The sequence below is a fragment of the Ornithorhynchus anatinus genome, chromosome X1, assembly GCF_004115215.2.
Source record: "Ornithorhynchus anatinus isolate Pmale09 chromosome X1, mOrnAna1.pri.v4, whole genome shotgun sequence".
NCBI classification, from domain to species: Eukaryota; Metazoa; Chordata; class Mammalia; order Monotremata; family Ornithorhynchidae; genus Ornithorhynchus; species Ornithorhynchus anatinus.
This window is the reverse complement of record NC_041749.1, coordinates 46,730,143-46,740,854: the sequence shown is the minus strand read 5'-3', so window position 1 is coordinate 46,740,854 and position 10,712 is coordinate 46,730,143. Positions and strand designations below refer to the sequence as shown.

Here is a 10,712-nt window from a genome sequence, read left to right as displayed (position 1 = left end):
ACTCTGCCTGCCAGGGCACCCCACCCATCCCACTCCTATTAAAGATTCAGCCTACAGTGAAATGAAACTTCAAGTGGGAAAGGGGGAAGATCTTCGAGGCACAACATGCAACATGACCCATCTGGGTCATCCTCCTCGAATAGCAGTGCTTCCTCGTTGGCTTTGGCAGCATTTTCCCTTTCCTGGAATCGATCTGTGTAGCTGCCACATCTACATTTACTGAGAACAAAGATAAATGGCCTGTCACTGGCAGTCAGTGCTGGTATTGAAAACCATCAGATAACTGCAATTCCTCATTGCTCTAGGCTCCCTGTGTACTAGGGGATCAATCATCAGTGATGCTTCCTGAGCACCTACTAAGTGCACAGTACTGTTGCCCTAGGATTCTCTGACACTGGCCTACGGTGTGACCTTGGACAAGTCACTTCCCCTCTCTGGGCCTCAATTTACCACATCTGCAAAATAGTGATTAAAATACCTTTTCTCCCCCCTCTTAAGATTGGGGGTTCTGTATCAGTCCATCGATCGTATTTATTGTGTGCTTACTGTGTGCACAGCACTGTACTGAAACTTGGGAGACTTCAGTATAACAATAAACAGACACATTCCCTGCCCACAATGAGCTTACAGTCTAAGAGTTCGGGAACTCTATGCAGCCCAACCAGCACAGTGCTTGGCACCTTGTCTTATGCTGTCGAGTCACCTCTGACCCATAACGATGCAATGGACACAGCTCTCCCAGAATGCCCCACCTCCATCTGCATTCATTCTGGTAGTACATCCTTAGTTTTCTTGGTAAAAATCCGGAAGTGGTTTACCATTGCCTCCTTCCACTCAGTAAACTTGAGTCTCCGCCCTCGCCTCTCTCCCACGCTGCTGCTGCCCAGCCCAGGTGAATTTTGACTTGTAGCAGATTGCCTTCAACTCGCTAGCCACTGCCCAAGCTAGGAATGGAATGGATACGCCTCTGCTTGACTCTCCCTCCCACGAGACTGGTAGAGTACTGGAAACTCTCCAGGTGTGACCCAGAGAGGGGAACTTGGCACCTAGGAAGTCTGTAATACATACCAGGTGGTCACTTGGTGATGACTAAGGTCTCAGTTGCTCCTCACTGTAGACTATTCCTGGGTTTTCAGGAGTCCAGCAGGGGAGGAGAGTGGCTGATCATGCCAACTTTGCCCCATGTAGCCTCTGGAAATGATTGCACAACAACACAATTTAGAAACAATCCCAGATCTCAAAGTACCTTTACGCCTTTTGCCTCAAGAACTCCTACCACCTAAAGGGAATTTAAATGGCCAAACCCTTCCATTGGCTCTAAGGAATGTCTTTCATTTCCTCTTTCATTAATTTGTTCTTACTTGCCTTAAGCTTTACTTTCACCATTTTTGGAATACCTGAAAGGTCTGAGATGAACTGAAGTCACCAATGGGATGCCTGGATGAATTTGTGAGGCATTCCCCTCTCCTCTTCTCCCCTCCCCCCAACACACAGAGAAGCACCCAATAAATAGAATTGATTGACTAATTGAGGATGCCTCATGGAGACTAGCTGGGAATCTGTGTAACAGCCTGAATAGGAACTGGATTCAGCACTCCTTGGTAACACCTCTTCCTCTGTCTGGGACTGGATGGCACCCTCCCATCGAAGGGTCCCCAACATATCCAGCAGTTGTTCTTGGATGAGAGGCGGACCCCTGAAGCTAGCACCTCTGGGATCTAATTGTTCCAGCTAAAATGCCAGTTATTAAGCCAGGAAAGGAGTTAAACTCTTTGCAGAGGTACTAAATCTCACGAGGCTGGCATGTTGACACTGAAAACCCCTATTTTTAAATACCGCTTGTTTTTTATGCATATTGGCGTCTAAAAACAGAGTAGTTGTTGGTATAAGGCAGAAGTAAGTCATAGAGCTGTGATTACAGCAAAAAAATCACAAAGGAAGGAGAGGGGATACAATTACACCCATAATGGAATTATGCTAACCAAATCTGCATAACAATGCTTCAGAATATAATTACCCTCTTGTAGAGGGATATTGTTTCATTTGTGAGGATCCCGACAGACTCTTCCTTTAGAAAATGTCTGTCAGTGAAACGAACCTTGGTTTGGGGAGCAAATGTTTGGGCTGATGAGATGCTCTCTTAAACAAGGTGTGGTCTGAAAGAGCCAGCCAGTCTCTATGTGGATAGAAAGCTTGGGACGTCCTAAAGAAATAGTTGGCGGTGTCTTGGGAAGCAGTTAAATTTCGAAGGAAACTTTACTCGGAAGTTCCTCAGTGGCAGGGACCTTGGCTTTTACTTCTATTCTATGTCCCCTTAGGCATAATACAGTGCGCCTCATGCAGTCAGAGGCATCTGGTTCAGTGTTCTGGAGTGGCTACCATGCACACAGTGTTTTACTGAGCCTAATAAAATAATCTGTACACAGTAGCCACTCCATAAATACAATTGCATTGAAAACCTGCCTGAAAAAACATGGTACTTAGAGTCCCCCTCCTTTTTTATTGGTACTTGTTTAGCACTTACTATGTGCTATACAGTGTACTAAGCTTTGGGGTTGATACAAGATAATCAGGTTGGACACAGTCCCTGTCCCACATGGGGTTCACGATCTAAGTTGGAGGGAGGATTTAATCCTTTTACCGATGAGGTAACTGTGGCACAGAGAAGTGAAGTGACTTGGTCACATGGCGGGCAAGTGGCAGAGCCAGGATTAGAACCCAGGTCCTCTGACTCCATGGCCCGAGTCCACTAGGCTACGATGTTTCACATCGCACAGACAAAACTGAGAGTTGACTGATTCACAGATTACTGAGGGGAACATTTTTCTTTCTTTTACCAATTTTTTGGACTGAATTACCCGGATCATTGCTCCAACTCCCCACTTAACTTTGCCTGTGAGATTTGGCATTCTAAATTGCACCAACTGCCATCCTAACTCAGAACCTCAGGGTCAGAACCAAGCCCTGTCGGTTGGATTGTCACAAAGAGCAGTTTTACTGACTTTCAAACAGTCATTAGTAAAGGAGCATAGTGGATAAATTGGTATAATAACTGTAATGGCAGAAAGAGGGGGAGGACTGAGCAGTCGAAGGAGGGAGGTGATACGATCCATAATCACTTGGAGAGATAAATGTTCTATTCAGCCAGATACAAAGAGCTGTAAGGGAATGAGAATGGGGAGACCGAGCAAACTGGAAGGTCCTTGGTGGCCAGGTTCTGGAGGCTGGTCTTGTTCATAGGTGGGAAGAGTGGGGGAATAAAATCAATCCTGGTCCCTCTGCTGAAAAATGGAATGACTCAAGAAACAACCTATTTTGGAAAGGCATATGGGGAGATATTAGGAAAAATAACAGAGCATCTGTCTAATGCTCTATGCGCAGTTGGTGAATCCAGTTCCTGGCTTGAACTGCCGTTTCTGCTCCCCAAAATGGTCAGTGAAGCCAACTACTGCATCAAACACCTGCTCTACAGGCTGGGCCCACTGCTAGCTTCTGGGGGGAGTTGCAGCACCCAGTCCATGGCCTCAAGGGGTTTATGTTCTAATGGGGGACTCTGAAACAAATGTATACCCATATATATTAGCAGAACATTTGAGGAGATTATATTACAGAATTTAAAAGACCCAGGAGAATGCAAACCAGATAAATATTTGCCCACACCAAGAATCAAATTTTCCCAGAGTCTTGGCAGTAGTAAAATGTTGGAGATCAAGTGAGGTTAGTGGGAATGTAAGTTCATTGTGGGTAGATAATGTGCCTTCTAACTCTATTATATTGTTATTATTATTATGGTATTTGTTAAGCATTTATATGTCAAGCACTGGGGTAGAAACAAGGTAATCAGGTTGTCCCACATGGGGCTCACAGTCTTAATCCCCATTTGACAGATGAGGTAACTGAGGCACAGAGAAGTTAACTGGCTTGCCCAAGGTCACACAGCAGACAAATGGTGGAGCTGGGATTAGAACCCACGTCCTCTAACTCCCCAGCCTCTGCTCTTTCCACAAAGCCACACTGCTTCTCTATATAATGCTCTGTAAATATAGTACTCTGCACACAGTAAGTTCTCAATAAATATGATTGATTGATTGTTGATTTCACTCCCTAAGCCATGAGAGTTGAGGTGAGAGTCTGCTGTCTATTGGAATTAACTAATTAGCCCCCCCTACCTCGAGAGATCTCTAAGGCCTGGAGAGACCCATCTATCCAGGATTCTTATGGAAATGGTGATTGGGCCTAGGTGATCCTTAGGAAATCTCTCTCCTCTGGCTGCATGGGTTGAGATCATTTTTCAAAGAACCTCGACTGCCAAACAATTGTGATAAACTTATTCCATGGTGGCGGTACCTAAAGCAAAAAGCCTCATTGTTCCACCTTTCCCTCTCTCCCACATAGCTGCATGGCCAAAAGAGAACTTTTCATTTTCCCACCTAAACCCTATCCTCCTGCTTCCCATCACTGTAGGCAGACCACCCTGTCTCACAAGCCGGTAACCTTGGCATTATCCTTGACTCATCTCTCTCATTCAACCTACATATTCAGTCTGTCACCAAATCTAGACTCTACCTCTACCTTCACAGCATCTCTAAAATAATGATGATAAGAATAATTATATTTTTGATATTTTTTAAGCACTTATTATTAGCTGAACACTGTACTGCCTGCTGAGGTAGATACAGGATAGTCAGGTCCCACCTGGAGCTCACAAAGTAAGAGGGAGAACAGTTTTTGAATGCCCATTTTGCATCTGAGGGACCTGAGGCAGAGAGAAGTTATGTGACTTGCCCAAGATTACACAGCAGGTAAGCGATGGAGCCGGGATTAGAACACAGGGCCTCTGACTCCCACGCCCTGTTCTAATAATAATGATAATAATGGTATTTCTTAAGCACTTACTATATGGCAGGCACTGTACTAAGTACTGGGGTGGATACAAGCAAACTGTGTCAGACACAGTACCTGTTCTATATGGGGCTCACAGTCTGGATCCCCTTTTTACAGATGAGGTAACTGAGGCACAGAGAAGTGAAGTGACTTGCCAAGGTCACACAGCAGACAAGTGGCAGAGCTGGGATTAGAACCCATGAACTTCTGGGTCCCAGGCCCTTGCTCTAGGCAATGCTCTTTCTTCCCCTTTCCACCCTTTCCCCTCCATCCAAACTGCCTCCACACTGATCCAAGCATTTGTCATATCCTTCCTTGACTACTGCATCTGCCTACAGAAGTGTTGTAAGAAATGGCTGCGACCTGTAGCTGACCCAGCTCATCCTCCATCCTGACAAACCTTCTCATTTGGAGGAAGGTATCTTGGGATCTGTATTGACTTAATATGCTCAAAATAGTGTGGTGATTCTGATGAATCTCTTGGTCTCTTGGGAACGAAGGAGAGACCACATTAGTAAATCCCTAATATTTGGGATTTACCATCAGCCAGCTCAAATGGATCCATATTCCCCTGACAGCATTATCTAGGGGCATAGACATACAACCAAGAAAAACAGGATGAAAGGAAGAGATGCATTTTGGGTGGCAACAAAAAGTCAAGGATTTTGATACTAGAACTGTCCCAAAGACAGAAATGAGGAAACTGCAAGGGAAAAGGTGAGGTGGGTTAGGTTTCCTCCAATATCTCTCTCTCTCTCATTCTCTCCCTCTTCCTCCACTCTCTCTATAGCTAAGGTACTCTCTGAAACCTGAGGTACCTTGAAGTCCAAACAATGAGTATCGCTTCCTCCCTGATAAATATTTGGAAACAGAAACTCTGGACTATAGATTCACAATGATGTTCTTGGAAAAGAATGTCCAGAAAGATACATACTGGAGTTGAATTGTAATTGGATAGATAATGCAGTGATAAAATGCTACCTTGGAGGATAATTTGATATAAATTAAATTTAATTTTGACATGATTAGTGGTGATCAAGTACCACTGAATTTTATAAGGTTGTTACAATAGTATTGCAGGTCTTTATCTTGCCCTTAAACTGTTTGAACCATCTGGTTTTTCAGATGTTTCTGAAAGTAGTGAGATTTGTTGTTATTTATTGTTGCAGAAAAGTGAATTTTTCAATATATTTTCTCTTCCCTCCACCAGCATCCTCCTGGTGTCCCCCTCCTCTCCACTGCGGCTCTTGGGACTCCGCTCCCAGTATGCCTTGGACACCATGGGTCACTAGGTAGACTTCAGCTACCACTGATCTTGCCCTGGTCCTCCCCACTGGACAGCCATGTGACTCCTCTGGGTACTTGCCACCCCCCACTGTGGTTCTCAGGCATCTGTCTCCACCGGACCACCATGCTACCTCTCCAGGATCCCACATGGACTCTCCCTTGCACCATCTCTACCTGCCTTCCACCATCCAGCAGACAGAGTTAAGCAGCCACAGCCGGATGCCACCTCCACGGAATCTCGGGAAGACTGCGGCGCTGGCTGCTGGAAAGCTCTCTGTGGCCACGGTTGTGATTGTGGACTCTGAGCCGTGAGGAGCCTGAAATTCTGCTCTTCTTGTCACAGCATCCTACTGAGCTTTGCTTTTTCTCTTGTTGACTTGGTGTTTTGTTTAATCTCTTCTGATGTGCCTGTCTCCTCTCCCCTTTATTTTTTAGATTGTGAACCCCCTCAAAGGGAGGGGACAGTGTCTAATTCCCCCCGTGTAGTGCTACTATTACAACAACTACTAAGACTCCTCCCTTACCTTAATGATAATGGTAATAATGGTATTTGTTAAGCGCTTACTATGTGTCAAGCATTATTCTAAGCGCTGTGGTAGATACCAGGGAATCAGTTTGGACACAGTCCCTGTCCTACAAGAGGCTCACACTCTTAATCCCCATTTTATAGATGATGTAACTGAGGCTCAGAGAAGTGAAGTGACTTGCCCAAGATCACACAGCAGACGAGTGGCAGCATCAGGATTAGAACCCATGGCCTCTGACTCCCAAACCTGTGCTCTTGCCAACAGGCGGTGCTGCTTCTGCTTCCCTTCCCCACTTCTACTTAGATTGTAAAGTCCTTGAGGGTAGGGACTATGTCATCTAAAATTTCTTTGTAATCCTCATGCACAAGACTTTGCACCCATTAGCTGTTTGATGCAAGATTACTGACTGATTCTCAGCCCGGTGTTTATTCACATAGTGATTTCCAGACCTGCCTTTTAGCTATGAAGGGGTCTCTAGGATATAATTTCAAAGCAGGAAAATAGAGCAATAAGAAAACAGCACAGGGCAGTCATCACACCTCTAGGAGACCACAACATTATTTGGCATTGAAGTGCAGCTTGTGGGAGATTGCACACTTAAAATAATGGCAAGAAAAATTGTTCAATTTGAAATGTCATTTACTTCTGTCCCTTGAAAATATTTCTCTATCTTTATAAATGAAAAATAGACTCTGACAGCTTAGTTTACAGGAAGCAAGAAGAAGGTATGCTAAGTCATGCAAGGACAGTCAAGGGAGCCCAGACTCAAGGTAAAGCCACTCAAGTGCAAATAGATTGATCTCAACTCTAGTTTTTGGAAAGCTAAAGGTCACTCAGAGTCAAAGAAGGAGCTGGGATGGGCTAAAAGCCAAGGTGGGGTAGGAACAAGGGTAGGGTAGGTGCTATCGGGGTGTGGGAATTGAGATGGGTGCCATTAAGGGCCCTGTCTATTCTGTAACTACACTCTATGGCTTTTCCTTCTGTTTCTGCAAGAGTGAGAATTGGGTGGGGATAGGAAGAGCTTAGATGTTCCAAACATTTCTAGCTCTTGTGGAACCCCAAATACTCAGGGAGGTATCAGTGGCCTCTGAGGGGGAATCGATGGTTGTGGGGGGAGTATTCATTCATTCGTATTTATTGAGGGCTTACTGTCCATTCTAAAACACGTAGAGTAGAAACCCAGATTATAGAAGCCTTGCTAGACAATAAACACAGTGCAACAAACACTCAGTTCTCCTTTAATAAGGGTTGACGTTCTTGCAAACCCTTGCTTTAAGGGAAAACTTATACCGTTCTGATGGCATATGCAGGTGCATAAAGTTTCTTCTATAACAGTCAAGGATTTTCCATGATTTTCCACAGGTCTCCTCAGACTTGAAGAAATATTGTAGATGGAAGCAATTTGGTAAATCTGGAGAGAAGAATTCAAAGGCTGCCTTTTCCTGTCTGCAGTGGATGACGTGACCACATTCGTAGCCAACTGTTTGCCTTATTTCTGCCCCTGTAGTTAAAACCTGGAAAATATTCGAGTCACCTGCATTTACATTTCTGAGCTACACACTTTATAGAGGTAATAATGATAATGATGATATTTGTTAAGCACTTATTATGTGCCAAGCACTGTTCTAAGGGATGTAGAACATGATGCTCTGCAACGGTAACACTCACACTACTAGAAAATGTAATCTAACTGTTCAGATGGCTGATACCTCTGGTTTCTGCACACCCTGATGGAGAGACTGAACATAGATTTGTTTTAATGATTTTTGAGCCTCCTTCTCACCCAATCCCCAAATGGGGGTGAAGACAGAATAAAATGCTATTTGTTGTTGCGTCTTACCCTGGCTAAGCAGAGGGGAAAGTATAGCAGCTATGGATAAGCCAATCAATAAAGGAAATCAAACTCGATAATTCAAGACCAAAACTCCACCACTTCTCAGTATAGATTTGTGGGGTTATTGGTTTTGGGTTACTTAAACTTCACTTTGTCCATGAGTCACATCTGAAATGAAGCATAACAAACTGTCTTTTTAGTCAATTCATCAATCAGTCAGTGGTATTTATTGAGACCTCCTGAGCTCAAAGCATGTACTAAGCATTTAGGAAAGGACAAAAGAAAGAAAACATATATCCCCTGTCCCCAGGGAACTTACATTCAAATGAGGGAGGACCCACTGAAAAAAACTAATTTGCTAATTGTGAGAAGAGCAAGGTTTAAATGGGTAGTAGTGCAAATACGTCGGGATGAAAGAGCAGAATAAATAATAGAATGTACAGTTGAATATAATTGAGAATGGGAATAAGGAGGCTAAGAAGCAGTGTTGCCTAGTGGATAGAGCCTGGGCCTAGGAGTCAGAAGGACCTCGGTTCTAACCCCGGCTCCATCACTTGTCTGCTGTCTGACCTTAGGCAAGTCACTTCACTTCTCTGTGCCTCATTTCCCTCATCTGCAGAATGGGGATTAAGACTGTGAGCCCCATGTGAGACAGGGACTGTGTCCAATCTGATTAGCTTGTATCTACACCAAAGTTTAGAACAGTGGCTGGCACGCAGTTAGCACTTTACAAATATGTTAAAAGAATCAGCAAAGGCTTCTTAGAAGCAGATAGGGAAGGTTGTGGTCTGGTGGACTTTGGTGAGGAGGGAGTTCCGTCAATCAGTCAATCATTCATATTTATCGAGCACTTACCATGTGTAGGGCGCTGTACTAAGTGCTTGGGAAAGTACAATATTACAGAGTTGGTAGGCACAGCAAGAGTGAGGGCTCAGAGGCAAGAGTGCTTGGCAAGGCCATTCCAAACTGCATTTGAATCAGGGGATTCTGGGTACATTCAGTGCAGGAGAACATGTTGGCCAGGGAAAGCTCCTGGGAGAAGCAGTAGGTTGAGTGGGAGGGGAGCAGGGAAAGGCTGAGAGAGACTTGGGGATCCCTCACTGGCCTTTCTGCCTCTCCTCCTCCGGTCTCCCCTGGTTCTCTTCCCAGCTGCCTCTCCTGCTGCTACTGCTATGGATTCCCTACCTCAACCTTCCCTCTTCTTCTTCCTGTTGGCCCCTGGTGTTGATATGGTATTGCACTCTCCAAGCACTTAGTACAGTGCTCTGCACACAGCAAGTGTTCCATAAATACCACTGATTGCTTGATTTTTTTTTTACTTTCCCAGAACTAACAAGCCAGGGATCATGTGCAGCTTTATGTGAATATGTGAATATTTGTCATATTTTCTAATCATGCTTTCAAACCTCTACCAGCCTGGGCTACTCTGTTCCCCACTCCTCAGGGGAGAGGGCATGTTCTCAATCACCTAAGTGGGGAGACCAATGTCTTCTGTCACTGGACACCTGAAACTCCAGGTGCCAATGGACATCAACATTAAGCTCTCTGCTATTGGATACAGACCCCAAACTCAAAATACAATTCGGACAACAAAGTACTTATAAATCACTTGTCTCTTATGCAACTGAATGACCTCAAGTGGCACACGAATCTGCATCACCCCGGAAATGAAACTTCCTTACATATCATTTCTTGATCCTGATGTCCAGCTGATTTAGTACATGCTTCATTGAACTGGATTAGCACTGCCATTCGTTCATTCATTTAATTGTATTTATTGAGTGCTTACTGTGTGCAGAGCACTGTACTAAATGCTTGGGAGAGTACAATGCAACAATAAACAGACACATTCCATGCCCACAATGAGCTTACAGTCTAGAGCAGGGGAGGCATACATTAATATAAATCAATAAACAGCAGACGTGCATAAGTGCTGTGGAGCTGGGATGGGGGGAGAACAAAGGGAGCAAATCAGGGCAACGCAGAAGGGAGTGGGAGAAGAGGAAAGGGGTGCTTAGTCAAGGAAGGCCTCATGGAGAAGATGTGCCTTCAATAAGGCCTTGAAGCGTGGGAGGGTAATTGTCAGATTTGATGAGGGAGGGCTTTCCAGGGCAGAGGCAGGACGTGGGTGAGGGGTCAGCAGCGAGAGAGACGAGATCGAGGTACAGTGAGAAGATTAG

At 44.6% G+C, this 10,712-nt stretch overlaps 1 non-coding gene across 1 annotated transcript; it reads right to left on the bottom strand.

The window, feature by feature from the left end:
- Nucleotides 1-902: 902 nt before the first annotated feature.
- LOC114807276 lies at nt 903-1,036 on the bottom strand. The gene has a single exon (XR_003755326.1). It is a non-coding gene; the product is annotated as a small nucleolar RNA SNORA7 (small nucleolar RNA).
- Nucleotides 1,037-10,712: the final 9,676 nt, after the last annotated feature.